The 17,382-nt window shown below is 39.1% G+C and overlaps 1 protein-coding gene across 3 annotated transcripts in view; it reads left to right on the plus strand.

The window, feature by feature from the left end:
• The window catches only part of grik2 (glutamate receptor, ionotropic, kainate 2), a 239,825-nt gene that overhangs the window by 21,516 nt on the left and 200,927 nt on the right, over positions 1-17,382 (plus strand). The gene's annotated exons all lie outside the window — the stretch shown is intronic.

Genomic DNA, 17,382 nt, shown 5'->3' on the forward strand with positions numbered 1-17,382 from the left:
GCAGGGGAATATATTCAAAACACAAGCCACAAATAGTTAGATTAGATAACCCTGACAGATCAATAAATAAAATAAAAATAAAGAAATTATTAAAATAACGATAGTAGCCAGAATTTTCAACTTTGTCTTTTTAACTGCAGAAACAACAATAAATGCTAAACTGGAGAGGCAGTCTTTTTAGCTAAAAATGTTCACAGCATCCAAAAATAAAATTAGAACCGGCTGAAAAGTTTTGAAATCACTTGTAGCCTAACCGATACCTGATCGAGAGAACAAATCCTGAACGTCTTTCACTCTGTCTGTGTCCGTTGGAGTCTTTTCAAATTGTGCGCGCGGATAAAATACATTCTAACGTGAAACCCAGTCTATGCGTGAAACATGTTAACGTTGGCCGGCAGAAGTGCGATCATGGTTTTCCTGATGCTAAATCCAGCCTTGGAGAATATCCTTTCTAATCGTGTACATCCACACTTTAGATTTTCTTATCCCAGACATTGCTAAAGATTTAAATCCTTGCCGCGAAGACGCTCCTCTGTCGGTCACGGATTGAAAGTGAAACTTAAATCTGTCACGGGGTGTTTGGATTTATTCACGCACGTTAAAAAATATTTATTAAAAGCTTATTTCTTTGCACATTTTTATATAGGCCTACAGCATTATCATAATAGGCTGAATATTAACGTATTTACATAAAAGCTAGTTCTATGTGAAACCAGACATTGAGCGCCCTCATATAGCCAAAGTGGCATGATCCTCGTTTCATAACACCTCTGCGAAGATTCGACCGTGAGATCGGTAGTCGAATCAGGCTCCTCCTATCGAAGCATCGAATCTTCGACTATTCGGGGTCACCCCTAATGAAAACCTTGATGAAACCGTGATAATGGGAAGGACTCGTTGGAAACTTGGAATGACATGATGTTCCAGGTGAATGCCAGAATGTATTGCAATGACATCATCTTTACCTTTAGACAGCACTATGCGACATCTCTGATGTGATCTGTACTGTTTGACAAAGGCCGTTTTAGCCTTTCACCTGTATCTTGTACTAAACCTAAATGTAATTCATTCATTAGAATTGAAAGATATGCGAGTACATTGAGTTCTGCCCTCCCGACGGCTGATCTCTGAACTCTTCCTGTTGGTAAATGAGTGTTACATGATGTTACGTGCAGGTCGCAGCTCTTGGGATCTTTCACAGCTCATTATTACATGACAACGCCTGCTACATAATTCAACTAACACAGACCTGAGCGCCATGAGTGGAAGAATCTGTAAAAAGTGCAGTGGTGTATATATTAGGAATACATAAAGAAACACATTGCATCGTTAAGAGGAGATTTCTCTAAAAACGAACTGCGCTTATTTGCATGCACTGTCTGAGTTGTTTTAACGCCTGATTTACTGAAGGAATTATGCGAATCAGGTTCAGGCTCTTCAAAGGTGTATTCGTCCACACGCATGTCTGATATACAGTATGCCTGTTATTATGCTGTTCTTGATCATCATTTGATGAATTTCTGCTGCCAGGATCATAAGTCAATGTACACAAGTTACATTTTAAATGAAATTCTGCAAGCAGTAATAGTGCAATGTTAATAGATGCACTTAAAATGAATTACAATGACTAGTATGAGAATAACTTACATTATTTCAGCACGTTTAGCTGATTGTGGGTGAATAATGAATAAGACACAGCTTTTTATCCTGACACAGCACACAAAAGTGGCACAATTATTTAGTAAAGTCACCCCACATAATTCTAATTTGTATGCAACAGTTACAATTCTTGTACTTTCAAATAACACCAAAAAATTATGAACACAAATGCCCTGAGGTAGCAATCTCTGTTATGCCTTTACTTTTGTTCTGGTTGCAAAGATTTGGATTTTGTCATGAAAACAAACAATTTCTTCATCATTTCACCTTTTTCTATCAGTTCACGTTTTCTTCTGTCCCTCGTCACAATGCTCCTTGTTGATGACTCATGGGGGTTTACCTGATGAAACTTGTTGATTTTGAATTAATTTTTTTTATATATATTACATGAAATGTGGTCAAATGTACTGGTAATGCAATTTTTTTGCTGACAATGAATCCAGGCACTTATTACTGAGGAAGCCTCTGAAAGGACCTGATAAATCAATCTCAGACGACCTGAAAACAACAGTAAAATACACATTTAAAAATTTAAATATATTTAAATTACCCATAAATATTAAACATTTTGTTTTTACCGACCTCTTTATTTACATCAGTTTACTTTAATTTATTGGTTTCTATGTTGTAAATATATGTAATATATATTTTAAAGCTACACTGTGTATTTTTTTAAAGTTGATTCTTAGCAAAAAACACTTTGTTCTTTCAAAATTATACGTGCTCATTCATGTGTAATTACTTCCACCAACTAATCAAGTATTCTCGTAAGCGTAGAATCTGCCATTCAGAATACATACAAGCGAGTCGCTCGAACGGCGGCAGCCATGTTGCGCCTCCATCTTGAAAATACATTAGCCAAAGAGGGACATACCTGGAAATTCAAGCTTCTCCTTTCGCGCTTTTAAACTCAATGGCACCGTGACGAATGTGAGGGGGAGATTACTCGCGACTGCCGGCAGATTTGAAAGCCTGTTGAAGATGGAGGATCACGCCTGTTCTCGAGGACATGTAACGTCAAGGAAACGAAAGAGAGAATTAAAACGACAACGCGACAGGCAAATCAGCAAGACCAAAGTCAATATTGGAGTGGCTTTTCCAAGATGGAAAGAGCTCATGATGAGCAAGGATTTTAAAAGGGACACCGAAGTAGCCTGCTTTCTTCTCGACAGGTAGGCTAATTGTTAAAAAAAGTTTTATAGTCGCTTGGCTAACTATAGCATGGTTGTGCATATCGCTAGAACGACGTCTTGGATACTTTTCCAAAATAACGAAAACGTAAAACTATTATTCGTTTTACATAGAGGTCATAACCTACATGTTAACTGACTAAATAACTAAATGCAATGTGTAATAGTTCTCTAAAGTAACCTCATCACTTGAATGAACACTCATGGGCGAAGTCGAACTGGAATCCTGTTAATCTTGGAATAATACGCCACCGTAGAAGTTAAAACGCCCTCGGAATGGGAGGGGCTAGAAAGTAATATTCAGTTGGTAGTCAATTCGATTTCACCGCTAGATGGGAGAAAATCCTACACAGTGTAGCTTTAAGGATGTTTTTGTTCACTTGTTCAGTTGGTTCAAGAATTTTTTTTTTTTTGTTCTCAGTGTTAGTGCACACCTTAAAACTTCTTGAGAATTGGCTAATTTAGAATAGTCGATATCTTGTGAAATGAGTGAACGAAGAAACGAACGAACACGAGGCAGCCATTCTTAGCCTCTTACTCTCAGTAATGCACAAAACTCACACAGAGGCAGCAAACAGCAAAAGAAAGAGAGATGGAGAAGAATTTGGCGATATGGTGAGAAAGGAAGCGCTCCTTTAAAGTGTCACTTTATTGAGGAAGGCTCAGTTCACTGTCACTCTTGTATTATCTGATCAGTGAAATGTCACTCACAGTGTGGACTAACCCACTCATATACACACACACTGAAGTGTGACTTCAAGAAGCTCTTCACATTCCCTTCTACATTTCTACTTGTGTAGATCTGTTAACAGCATCTCTATAGATGGATGGCTTGATGATAAATAAAAATAACAATGGATGGATTTTACAATAAATAGAAAATATATAGCAGGCTTTATGTGAACTCATACAGGGATGTTTGTGGCAAAAGCCACTAAGTGAATGTGAAGTGGAGCTAAAGCACAGATTTGTTCTTCTTCCGGCTCACCGTGAGAACTTCCTCTTCCGTCTCACGCTTGACCTGTCGGATTCACTCGGCTAACAGATCGATGCTGAACACCAAAGCTCGAGGTGGACTGCAAATCACAGTCTGAGCATTTCTTTTGTCTGCAGTATCATTTTTTTTTTTTGTCTTCAACTTCTCGAGCTGTTGAATTATAGGCATAGTTCATCCAAAATGAAAAATGATTTTCTCAACTATTGTCTTAAACATTTCCGATTTGAATTTGTACATTCAATAAATGCCAACTGTCTCGCTCAGCCAAGAAATTCAGCAGCTACATAGTTCTTGTTCAGCAAAATAATATTCAATTAATAACAGAATAAATTGATTTGTCATTTTACTATGCTATCTCTATTTCTGAGGTGTATCCACTTAGGTGTATTCACTTTGAAACTTAGCTCCACTTCACATTCACTTATTGGCTTTTGCCACAAACACCCCTGTATGAGTTCACATAAAGCCTGCTATATAAGACTTTCGTTCATCTTGGGAACACATATTAAGATCTTTTTGATGAAATCTGAGAGCTGTCTCACTCCTTCATAGGCTGCTAGGTAATCGATATGTGCCGTCCCAGAAAAGTTAGTAAAGACATGGTTAAAATAGTCCAAGTGACGACAGTGGCTCAACCTTAAGTTTATCAAGCGATGAGAATACTTTTTTGTGCGCAAAAACAAACAAAAATATCGACTTTATTCCACTATTGATTTTCTTGTGTGTGTACGAGTGAGTTCACGTAGTGTAACAGCGCAGCGCTTCTGGGTTGTACGTCAGAACGTAGGCTCACTATTGGCCGGCATCACACGCATCACACACATGACCAGCGTCGGCCAATCGGGAGCCTACATTCTGACTGATATTTTCATCAAAAATATCTTAATTTGTGTTACGAAGATGAACAAAGTCTTACAGGGTTGGAACAACATGAGGGTGAGTAATTACTGACAGAATTTTCATTTTTGGGTGAACTAACCCGTTAACATCAAAACACAACAAATAACTCAATAGTGAAAACCAAACCAAAGTCATTAAACAGTGACACAATGTATCCTTTAACAGTCACCGCATCATTTATTCTTGCTGCAATGCATGCTGGGAACTCACAAACTCTTAACATTTCAGAAACGTTGTTTAATTAAAAATTCTTTGACTACTGTGTTTGACTAGTTGGAACAACATTTGGCATGCAGGACAAAAATAGTCAATTGTGCACACAACATGATAATTAGTTCCCTCGATTTACTAAATCTAGAGCATGATTTACTCATTCGTTCCCTCGTTTCACTAGATTGTGCACACGATGTAAAAATACTTTCCCTCGTTTTACTAAATCGTGACTACGATATAATAATTTGTTCCTTCGGTTTACTAAATCATGCGCACAATTGACTAATTCGCTCCCTCGTTCTCAGTAAATCGTGCACACAACATAATTCCTTCCGTCTTTTCACTAGATTGTGCGCATGATATAATAATTTGTTCCTTCGTTTTACTAAATCGTGACCACATTTAAGTAAAATCAGTAAACGTGGCCATGATTTACTAAACTGAAGGAACAAATTGTTATATTGTTTGCACAGTTTAGTAGATCTAAGGAACAAATTATTGTGTCATGACTCGTGCGCACAATTGACCATTTTTTTCCTACATTCAACTTCCAAGCAGTTTCCAAGATACCATATTTTGCACTTTATTTTTCAAAAGATTTTTTTGTCCTTTTGAGAGATGATGTGAATTTAGTGTGCTCCAACATCCTGTTCCCTGCATTAAGGCCTATTAATTCCGAAGCAGATGTTGATGTCAGTTCCAACGGCACGGTCGGTCTATAATCATATTATTTCCACCATGCTCCTTCTCTTCCTCTGCCCTTCTATCATTATTTTTGGCTGCCCAAATCTGCTTTAATTGTGACCAACTTGTCTCATTCCCTCTCCCTTTCTGAGCCTGAGCCTCTTAATAATGGATGCCAGAAAACATTAAGTACTTTAGCACAGAAATTAGCACTTGACCTTTGCTTTGAAAAGATAATGTCTGGCTCAGGCACTGAGGAGAAAGGCTGGCTATTTCCTCCCCTGAGGTTAAGAAGAAAGACATTACAATTCTCACCTTTGATGAGAGACAGAACTGAAGGCGAGCGAGAAGGAGAGAGAGAGAGAGAGAGAGAGAGAGAGAGAGAGAGAGAGAGAGAGAGAGAGAGAGAGAGAGAGAGAGACAGCAGACGAGACAACGGAACCATCTTTCAGCTTTCTTGTTCCTTTGTTTGATTGAAATTCCCCCCAGAGGTTCCGGTTTACATTTCCGGCACATCCGGAGATTTTTTAAAGTTGTCGTCGAGTTAATACCGAACGCTGATATTATGAGATATACATGGGTGACCAAAGCGTAGAAAAAAATGCCTCAGAATCCCTCTGATGAAAGCATTAACATCAAAACAGATCCCTCAGGCGGCGCGCGCTGAAATAAAGTCATGAAGCGCAAGAGTTGGGGGATATATTACAGAGGAGCCAGCTATAAGACAGATAGATTTAACAAAAAGGAGGAGAGAATAGAACTGGAGGGATCGGAATCATGATTTCCTCTTTTCAGCCGATAAGAGCTCGGCAACGGAGAGATAAAGGCCTATTCACAGCCCGTGTGTGAAGTAAGAGGAAATTAGGGGGAGGGGGACGTGCGAGCACAAAAAGGAGGCTTTCATCGGCCCACGAGGCTGTGGATTTCTGCAAATACACCTCATGTCTCCTTGCATGGAAAGTAGAGCATGTGGAATGACTTTTTTCATTTACAGATGACAAACGGTGACACGCAGGGATGGTGAAAGAGAGCCAGAGAGATGCGAGGTTGTGAGAGCTTCTGCCTCCAGGCCTGCTGGGAATCAGATTTCATTTGAAAGATGGAGAGCAAAAGAGGGCCGAATTCACTGACCTTAAGAATAAGACAAATATGTATTTCCAGTGTGGGAGTGTAATAGCTTGTGTGTGAGCTGGTCATTTGTGCTGAGCTCTGTGAAAGGGGCTCGCGGGGAGTTTTGGCAGAGGGAAAGATGCACCATAGAGACCAGGCAGGTTTTCTGTAAACATCTGCACCTCCTCATTTGCATTCTCTCTGCTCCTGGAAATTAGCAGGATAAGGCTAATAAAATCGTTTTATAGAAAGTAGCATATTAGGTCACCATCTGTCACCTGCACAAACCGGTTCTGAATTCAACATGAAAGATGCAGCTTTGAGTCAAACACACACTGGATGACAGAAGCTTGTATATTTAAAAAAAAGAAGAAGAAAAACGAGTTTTTAACCCTAGACTGCAGGAAGCCCAAAGTATACGTGATGTTATTTTTTGTATTAGTGCGGATGGTGTGTGTTCAACAGCACTTGTTCAAATACGGAAAATGAAGTATGCACTGGCCTTAAAAGGGGTCAAACTAACTCCATAGAGTGGCTTTTTTGAAGAAAGAAAGAAAGAAAGAAAGAAAGAAAGAAAGAAAGAAATTGCTTGATATTTCATATTGCATAAATCCTATATTCATACAGTAGGTTTAGAAAACCCCAACATAGACTCATTGGAAAAAACATCCTTCAAAAATGTACTTATACATACAATTCACTGCAGTTTCTAGCTGAAATGAACACTAGATGCAATAAGGAGACTTATTTTTGTGTGGTTTCTTGTACAATGCTATGTTATGACCTCAAAACACTTTTACCATAGTGCATGTTTTATAAACTAATACATTTTGACATTTGCATCACATGACCAGCTCATACATGTGTCTTCTCTTCTCGCTCACCTGATATAGCAGTGCACTCGTGATGTGAAGCACTCGAGTATGTATGTAAATAGGAAATTAATAGATGAACACTACTGAAATATTAAAACATCATATTTGCGTATAATTATTAAATGATTTCATTACATTGAAACTGCATTTTCTTTAAATTAAAACCATTGCATGCATTACAATGATTTAGACCTCCTTTATGTATTTGTTTTGGATCCATAGACGCATCCTACTGTACATTCTTTATGCAGTTTTACATTTGGCAGGCAGTTTTATCCAAAGTGACACACATATTTATCTACACAGTGTTCCCTGAGAATCGAATCCACGACCTTGCCGTTGCTAGCACTATGGTCTACCGTGAGAACAGTCGTGCTCCCCTGAAGCAAAATGATATTTAACACCTTGATTAAATCTCTACAGACAAACAGCAGAACAGACTGATTTATATTCTTCAGTTTATACATGCAGTGTGAAGAAAAGCCTGTCATTTTTCTCAATTGCTGTTTTTTTTTGCAGACTAAACAGCAAAATGCAAAACTGCAGCCGAACATCCTTCATGCCGCAGTTCAATTGCTGTCAGCAACATGGGTGATAAATGAGTGTATGTTTGTGAGAGAATACTGTGTGTTCTTCTGTTAGCGAACGAGCTCATGAATGCTAACACTATTAAACGCTTAATAAATAAATGTTTTATTTGATTAGCATTAACATACAATTAAAATACAATACCGTTCATGATGCCTGTACCTTCTCAGAGATGGTTTATATGGCGTATATCAGCCAGACTTTATGGCAAGTATTTTCTCCAGCTCAGTGCACATTATGAATGCAGTATAGAACCCTCATTAAAGTCAACGGGTAACGTAGACCTGGAGACGTAACACAGTTAAATCATAAGGTGCCCGGAGCAGACGTGGGCATTGAATATCTCTGTAATTCAAATGTACAGCCGAGCATGCTGGGAGTTTGGTATAATGATTTATATCGTGGTAATGAGGTGCCTTAAATAAAGCTGATTTACCGGAACCCTGCAGTTGCACATCCAGGTTCAGCGTTGAATGAGGTTACGGTTATTCTGACCTACGACTGCAATCAGTGTTGTTGGAAGGGAACTGTGTAAATCTGTGGTTTTGAAGTTTGTTAGGTGCTTGCTGTTTTGATTTCTGTGACTGGATGTGATGGCAGACCCGTGGGCTGGGATTGCTCTGCTATTGCCGTTTTACATAAGCACTCCAGTATTAAGTGGCACTTCTCCAGAATACAGGCTTTTCTGCATAAGAGAGAAAAGAGAGAGAGAGAGAGAACGAATAGAGACTCACAGGTATTTATAACGGCAGTTCACTGAGGCTACATTCACACAGTCAATGTTTTACTAACAGGGTCTCAAATTGTTCTGTTCATAAAACAGCTCACAGTAGCGTTTAAATACTGTGTGTGACAGATTACTGAAGTCGGTCCTCTTTTCAATTCCCATTTATTCCAATAGCCGTGAATACCTAAGCTTGTAACCATAGTGACAGAATAAAGTAAATACCAAAGATGCATCCATAACACTGTAAAGTCTCATCACATATGACGCAATGGCATTTAAAATGAGTCCATCGGTCACATTTTCATTAGCTGACAGTATTGAAGTATTATTTTTTAGAACACATCACTATTGGAAGACTGGATCCATACAAACTTTGGATGACAACCGTTGTGTAAACTGTGTCTGGAAGATTGTTTTATGTTTTTGAAAGAAATCTCTTCTGCTCTCCAAGGCTGCATTTATTGGTTTCACTTTATTTTGATGGTCCCTTTAACACGTTTCTATTGACTATAAGTAACACTGCACCTACATGTCTACTAACTCTCATTAGAGTGTTAGTTAAGTATTAATAGACTGGTAGGGTTAGGGTTAGATTAAGTTGACATGTAGTTGCAAAATTACTTATAGTCAGTAGAGTGTCTGTTGGAGGACCATCACAATAAAGTGTTTGCAGATATTAAGCAGACAGTTATACTCCAATGAAAGTTAAGGCTGGTTCACACGGGACGATTTGAAAATTGTCGGCCGATTTTCCAAACCTGAGAGACCCCACACACGGGGATAAAAAATCACGGGTCTAACAGTTTTGGTCGTACAGTGTGTGGTGCGCAGCCACACGGCAAAATCAACACATCACACACGAACCGATTTGACTCCCGAGCATTCCAAGATCAGACGGGAAATCGCGCAAAATACCTCGAGATCAAACGTGACTTCAGAGTAAACAATCATGGCGGACGAAGAGGATGCAGTGGCAATCCGATTGTTAAGTCTGACGTCACGCGTGACGTTTTGGGTCCCAAGCGGTCCAGAAATAACAACGGTGGAACCTGTAAATTTATTTACGATCACGTCCTTCTTAGTGAGGCACCCTTGGCGGTCAAAAAGGGTTTAAATTCCTTTAACACCAACAGAGTGGTTAGTGTAGCTCATCACTCAGGTGGCATAATTAAGAGTAGAGTCCTCAATGAAAAAGAAGATTTACGAGGTTGAAGTGAGTTAGCTCGGGACACGAGACACAGCACTGCGGCATTGTAAAAACACTCAATAATAACCAAAACACCAGCGAAAGCGGTAGGTAGGTAGAGAGGACCTGGACTTTGGACCCGGAAAGAGTATTGGTTACGTCACGACTTAACAACCGAATAGTTTGTAGTTTGTTTTTAACCGAAAAAAAAACGTTATCAAAAGAAAAGGCGATGATCTCTGACGTCCACCGGACTTTCTGGTGCGCCATGCCGCTGGCTGTTTTGATTATATTTCCCGGTGTTTCCTCGCCGCGTCGTCACCTCGCTTTCTGATTGGCTACACTCCACAGTCCACAGGCTGCGTGCTCGGGGGACACCACACACGAGAAGAAATCGGGCCAAATAAATCCAACATGTTGGATATCCCCGATTTGAGATCGGAGCGGTCCCGACGTCCTTCCGAGCAGACGAGAGCAGCCTTAACACACCACACACGGCAGGAATATCTGATCAGATTATTTTACGATAATCGGAGCATCCTTAAGATTGTCTGAAGGGGTGAATCGGGGCTAAAATCGGCCTAATTATCCTGCCGTGTGAACCAGGCTTTAGTTGACATATAGCTGCAAAGTTACTAATAGTGAACAGCACGTTCAAAAGGGACCATCAAAATAAAGTGTTACCAATGATAGAAATACAGTAAAATCAGTAATATTGTGAAATATTATTACACAATAAATATAACCATTTTCTATTTGAATATATTTTAAAATGTGATTTATTCCTGTGATCAAATCTGAATTTTCACCATCATTACTCCAGTCTTCAGCGTCACATGATCCTTCAGAAATCATTCTAATATAATATGCTGATTCGATGCCCCAGAAACATTTCAGATTATTATCAATGTCTGTGCATTATAATATTTTTGTGGAAACTGTAATACTTGTTTTCAGGATTGTTTGGTTGAAAGAAAAGCATTTGTTTGAAAAATAACTTTACCGTCACTTTTGATACATTTTATACATCCTTGTTGGATAAAAGTATTAAATTCTTTTTGAATCTGACCCCAAACTTTTGATCCTGAAAATCACTCTCGCTTATAACAACTGTGAACGCACTTTAAAACAAGACTGATGACCGTATTCTGCTGCTGGATGAGTGGATATTTCAGCAAGCTAGTTCAGGATTCACAGAGAGAGAAAGTGAGATTTTGTGGTTAGGTGGCACATAACATTTTCCTCTGGAGGTTTCCAGCATTGCAGCTGACATTTAGCTGCTGTTTCCCTTATGAGCTTGTTTTCAGATTCTACAATTGCTAATATGTTGAACAAAGACTTTTATACCCTAACAAGCCTGACTTTCTCATTTGTCTTGGCTCCCATCCGTCCTTGTGATCCTTTTCTTTGGGATGAAATGGGGAACAGAGGTTGGCGGCCCAGACACAGGGTTTATCCGCCCCTCTCTCTCATCGAGTCCTGAGAGGACTGAAAGACTGCATGAATGATGACGGTGAAGAGGGTGTTTAAATTTGCTAGAAGGGCCGTAATAAATTAGGCACTGGCTCAGCCAGTCAATTACGACAGGTTTTTCAGCCCTCCTTGGGCACAAACCTCCCAATTCAACATCTTCAAATAAGATTAATTCTCATCTGATCGGATCAGACCATTCTGATATCGCAGGCAGCGTTAGTAGGTCAGTTTAAGTTCCCCCAAGAGAATGTGTGGTCACAATGTCGATTTTGGGAGTTTGTAGGACAGCAATTCAGTGAGTGCTTGCTGAGAAGTAAACTACAGTTGTGAAGGGAAATGCTGTGGATATCTATTGCTCCTTTCCCCCAGGATATTATAAGAATGTATGCAAAAATGTGTGAGTTGTGGGTTTTGCAACATAAACTATTCAGTAAGATTTTATTATTCAGAAAGAAAGGTTTTTAAGTGAACATCTGTAGTTCTTTAGGTCTGTTTGGCATAAAGCTGGACATAATGATGGGTCAATTTGATCATAAAAGTGAAGATTAGCACCATAGCTTGAATAGCTTGATAGTTTGATCAATATTATGGTGAAGAGAGAATTTATCAGATGTGTTAAGCTGTTGATTCGATGGACTTTTGCGTAAAAGTCTAAATGTTTTGTGGAAACACATTTGTGGTTCATTTCTTGACACAGCAGCAGAAGTGTTGAGATAGAAATGGATAACAGCCAATGTGTGGCTAATGCATTGGGTGTGTGATTTCCCCGCCTTCCAGCGAGTGCGATTAATCCTCGACAGATGAACCAGAACACGTGGCGTGTCTGATATTCAACCAACCCAAGATGGCCCATGTCACACTTAGTTTTTCACTCACTGGCTAACAGTCTTCTACAGATTTATGTTCCTCCGTGTCCTCTGTGGTCAGTGAGTGAAGAGCACCAGTGGTCCCATCATAACCTTCAAGAAATGGTACACCTCTTCCTTAAGAACTAATTTATAACAATAAGCACTTTTTTTGGTTATGGGCTTCTTTTTAAATGGCTAAACGTGATCTGGAAAGTCATTTGTGGGCTATTTTTGACTGAGGAGTAAAGATGGTTGAAATAGAACAGTGGGAGTTGAGAATTACAGCAAGACAGCGGACAGCATTGGGAAGGCAATGCCAGGTCACTTGAAGCTCAAGGACTGGATCTAATTACCTGTTACCTGCAGTTGTCAAAGCTGAAGCAACCATGGCAGGGCGTCACAAAAAAAAAAGACAAAAATCCTAATGAGGAGTTTGCCATGAGGGTATCCTAACTCCCAACATATATCTGACGTTTGACCATCAACCCCAGCCTCTGCTTCGTTTGTTTAAGGGTGAAGGGAGAGCAACAGGTGGAAGACTGCAGTGGTAAGTGGTAAGCCTGCCTTCAAGCTTAATTGTATAATTCCAGACCAAGTGTTCCACAGCGCTGATTTTACTGTGCAGACTCAACATAATTGGTGGTCTGTATAAAACAGATTTGCACTGAAAGAGACAGCCAGACTTAAAACTGAACATCATTGTTAGTTTAGTTGGCATTATATGTTGGGAAACACCTTTGTACACTGTGCGTATACATTCCTGCATATCTTTCAAAAGAAAAAAAAAAGAAAAAAAAAGAAAGAAAAAAAGATGTGATTAGAGAAAGTGGTGTTATTTCAGGAAGGAAACCAGCTGAAAGTTGATGACCAGGATGACCATGCCATGCACAAATTTGAAGATAGACACAAGGAACCATAGTGCCAAAAGGAGTTGATACTTCTTGTAAAGACATTATATTAGGTTTTGTTACTGTAACAAAATGGTAAAGGGGACAAGAAGAAAGTGTTGAACAGGGCTCAAAATATTGGAAGGATGACGGAGCCTCTTGACTTGGTTTCATTGTGCTTTAAAAAGTGACACTTATGGTGTGAGATACGGAAAAACAGCTGGACATGACACATACGCCATAGACTTTCATCTGCAACTCGATGTGACAATATTGATATATGCGATTAAATTAAATTGAACGTTTGAAAGTTCCTTCCAAAGTGATCATATAATTAACTGCTCTGTTAGGCTTTTGTCACACATGGTTCGATTTCTTGGTTCCACCATGAGTATTAGCAGCAGCTGTTCACCACTGTCACTTGGTAAGGACTCAGGAGGGCAAGACACCAGCTGTTTTACTCAAGTTCTGTCCCTTTGGTTTTACTACTAAACTTTAACATTTGCTTCTGTGCCAAAGCAGCACGTGGGTTTGTCTGCCGAGAATGTACTGCAAATGACACAAATTATACAAACTGTTTGCTTAAAGGCAACTTCTACAAAGACCTGTACAATATAGGCAGATTATACAAGTAAAGCAGGACTGTTTTCCTAACAATTGTAAATCATTCCACATGAACCATACGGCAGACTATTTGATGTTCAGGTTCAGATTGTTTGGTTGTTGTTAAAGCCTTTCTTTCATTGGAAATTGGAAAAGTAAATCGAACCAAAGTCCCTTAAAGCTCCGATATACTTTAAGCAAAATCGATGAACAAACTGGTGTGATGTCATTTCAAACAAATCTGTCCAAAATGAAGATCGTTCTGTGTACATTTCTGGAGTTTGAAGCAGCTGGTAAACTCTTTCAAACTACTATTGGTCCATGGCGATTACGTAATAGGTAGGTGTGGATGTCCACCTTATTCTCCGGTTCATTTCTTCTGTTCAGTCTGTCGAGGTCACACACTGAAGACCTGCTTTATATTGAAGTTGTACTAATTGAAAGCGACACTGGCATGCTTTTTAATGTTTAATACTGTAAAGCTGCTTGTTTTGAAGCAATCTCCAGTATAAAGTGCTATAAAAATAAACGTGACGTGTCTTGACTGGAGTGCTGAGTTGCAGAGCTGGTGCAAACATATCCACATATCCACATCACTGTGATCAGATGCTTTCTGAACTGCTGTTTTCTCACCGCTGTCATTTTTGTTTCTGAGAGGAAAGCATGCAGCACATATTTACATATTCATCTAAAGAGCTCTCAGCAGCGTGGATGGCATCGGGTTGTTATAAATATAATATATATAAAATAACTTTGTACTACTTTTCACTGTTGTTTTTCCTGGCAGTTACCAAACTGAGCCATCGTGTGCTAATCATTTGTATAAAATACACTTCGGTTGACAGTAAAAGCGTCTGCTTCATCATTAAATGCTGAATTATGACCGTGACCTCATTCTGTCATCAGTGCCGTGGCCCTGCCCCGTGAACACCGCCTCAGGCCATATACTTGCAGACATTTAGGCTGGACAAACGCTTTGTTTCCACAGAGTTTAAATACAGTTGACACAGCAACCACTCAGACTATTGACTAAATGTAAAATTGACAGATTCGTACACAGCATTTGACGGGACGTGTTCAATTATTCATTTGGCCTATTGAATTTTTCCTGCTAGACAGGTTGTACGAAGAAATGTAAATTCTCCTGCTGGTTTTGCTCTAGCTGCTGTGCCCTTACTCCAAACTGTAAATAGATTGTGATCTGATTTAATAGAGAGCTTGGGTTGTTCATAAATTTGACCCGTCTTACCTTACGAAATACCTTAGAGAAGGTTTTTAGAAAGAAAGGTGCTACATGTTCACACATGAATACAGTTGTCAGTCCTTTTTAGAGTCTGTGGTTACACGCTTAAAAATAAAAGCTCTTTATTGAAATCAATGGTTCCATGAAGAACCTTTAACATCCATGGAAACTTTACATTGCACAAAAGATTCTTTATAGTGGTTCTTTGGGGATCTTCAGATTATTAAAATGTTCTTTACACTAAGAAAAAAATGGTTCTTTGAAGAACTGTTCACTGAAGGTTCTTTGGGAAGCCATAAATGGTTCCTTTATGGCATCACTGTGTACATTCAACAGTGATAAATGAGTAAATCTACATTATAACCAAACTGACTCACATGAATGTTCATCATCAAGATCAGTTTTCTGGCCATGACCCAAATCTGGTGCTCTACATTAGACAAGCACACACTTAAACCTGCTAGTAAATAAAGCCATCAATCCTAAACACTGTATGAACGGTGGTCATATTAATGCGAAACATTTCTTTGTTAGACACACAGCCACAGAAGACCTGCATCTGGTCTCCGCTCTGTGAGTAGCCTAAATGTGCGTTTCCTTATGAAATGTAGAAGACGATTATGCATCTAGTAATTTCTCCACCACCAGCTGATTTTTTGGGGCCTACCCAAACTTGTGCGATTTGGACTGTTCTCCGTCTTTCTCGGGTTTGAAGGGAAATTGGTTCCTTGCTTAAATATTAATCCTCTTTTACAGATTCTAAATCCAGTTTTCTAATCTGTGCCTCATTAAAAATGTATGCTGGAACATGCTTTATTTGAACGGAGTGGAGACGTGGCAGGGTACACATGGCGCCGGTATGGCAAGAGAAGCCAGACAGAGCGGCTTATGGAGCTCAGGGGTTCGGTCAGTGGATTAACACGCTTTTTACAGGAGGACTTCTGGTGAGCTTAGCATTTGAGGAAATGTACTCTTTGAAAGAGAATGCTGTTCGAGGAATGTGTAACCTAGTGATGTTTTCTTGAGAAAACTTTAAAGGACCGGCCCTCTTACAACCGAACAGTTGTCTTGACAGTACAGCTTTAAGGGTGCACTTAAGTCCTTTTTAAAAGACCCAAAGTCTGACCACTTTAAGTGGACCAAAAAGTAATCCAAGTAAAATATCCTTTTTGTTTTAGTTTAGTTGTGATGGGGTCTCTGTCAGACCGTCACACTGCTGTTTTTACAATCTGTATTACCTGAATAGTCTATTATTTTACTTCTGCTGATTCATTTTATTCTTATTACATTCTCAGTAAAAAGCTGTCACTGTACCTTATTTAACCGTAAAGGGTGCATATTAGTACCTTAAAGGCGCATACAGTATTATTACCTAAAGTGTACATTAGTACCTTTTGAAAGGGTACTGCCCCAGTGACAGATTTTGTTCTTTTATTAATGAGTTTTCTACCCAAATCCTGGGTTGAGTCTTTTGGGTAATTTTTCTTGGGTTCTTTTAAAAGAAAAGAATAAGCTAGTATTATATATATAAAAAAATATTAACCCATGCTGGGCTAAATAAACAACCCAATTTACTGGGTAAAATTAACCCAACATATGTTCTGTCCTATATTTACCCAGCCCTTGGGTTAAAAACAACCCAAATTGGGTTGTTTTTAACCCAGTGTTTTTTTGTTTGTTTGTGTGATTGTGTTAGAATATAAGTATTTTTTACCTGACAATGCATTTTTAAAGCAGCACTCATGGCACAAGATGTAAAAATACAGTGTGACTCATTGACCAAATATGTCCACCTGACGCTTGAATTCTAAAGCCAATTTTGTAATGATTTTATAATGATCTAAAGCCAATGCTTGTCAATGGTTAACTCATCTGCTACAAAGTCTAAAATATGTGCATTTAGGGGCTTTTCTCAGCAAATACTTAAATATATATATTTTCAACTTCGAAATCTGGAGTTCAACAAACTGTGCCACAAACCATACTGTCCAATATTTTTAGTCATTCTATAAATAATGATAACCTTGTCCCACATAGGTTGCCCATACAGCTTTCTCCTGAAAGGTCTTTGTTGCGATGCAAAGAGGCTCTGGTCTCAGTTAGATGTCTTTTTCTCTCTTGGCCCCTCTAGAAGATCTATATGCCCAGGTAGAAGAGCACAGAACGTTAGATTGAGTGGTGTATTTTAGGCTACTGAGG

This window comes from Leuciscus leuciscus (genome assembly GCF_965113295.1).
Source record: "Leuciscus leuciscus genome assembly, chromosome: 20".
Lineage (NCBI taxonomy): Eukaryota > Metazoa > Chordata > Actinopteri > Cypriniformes > Leuciscidae > Leuciscus > Leuciscus leuciscus.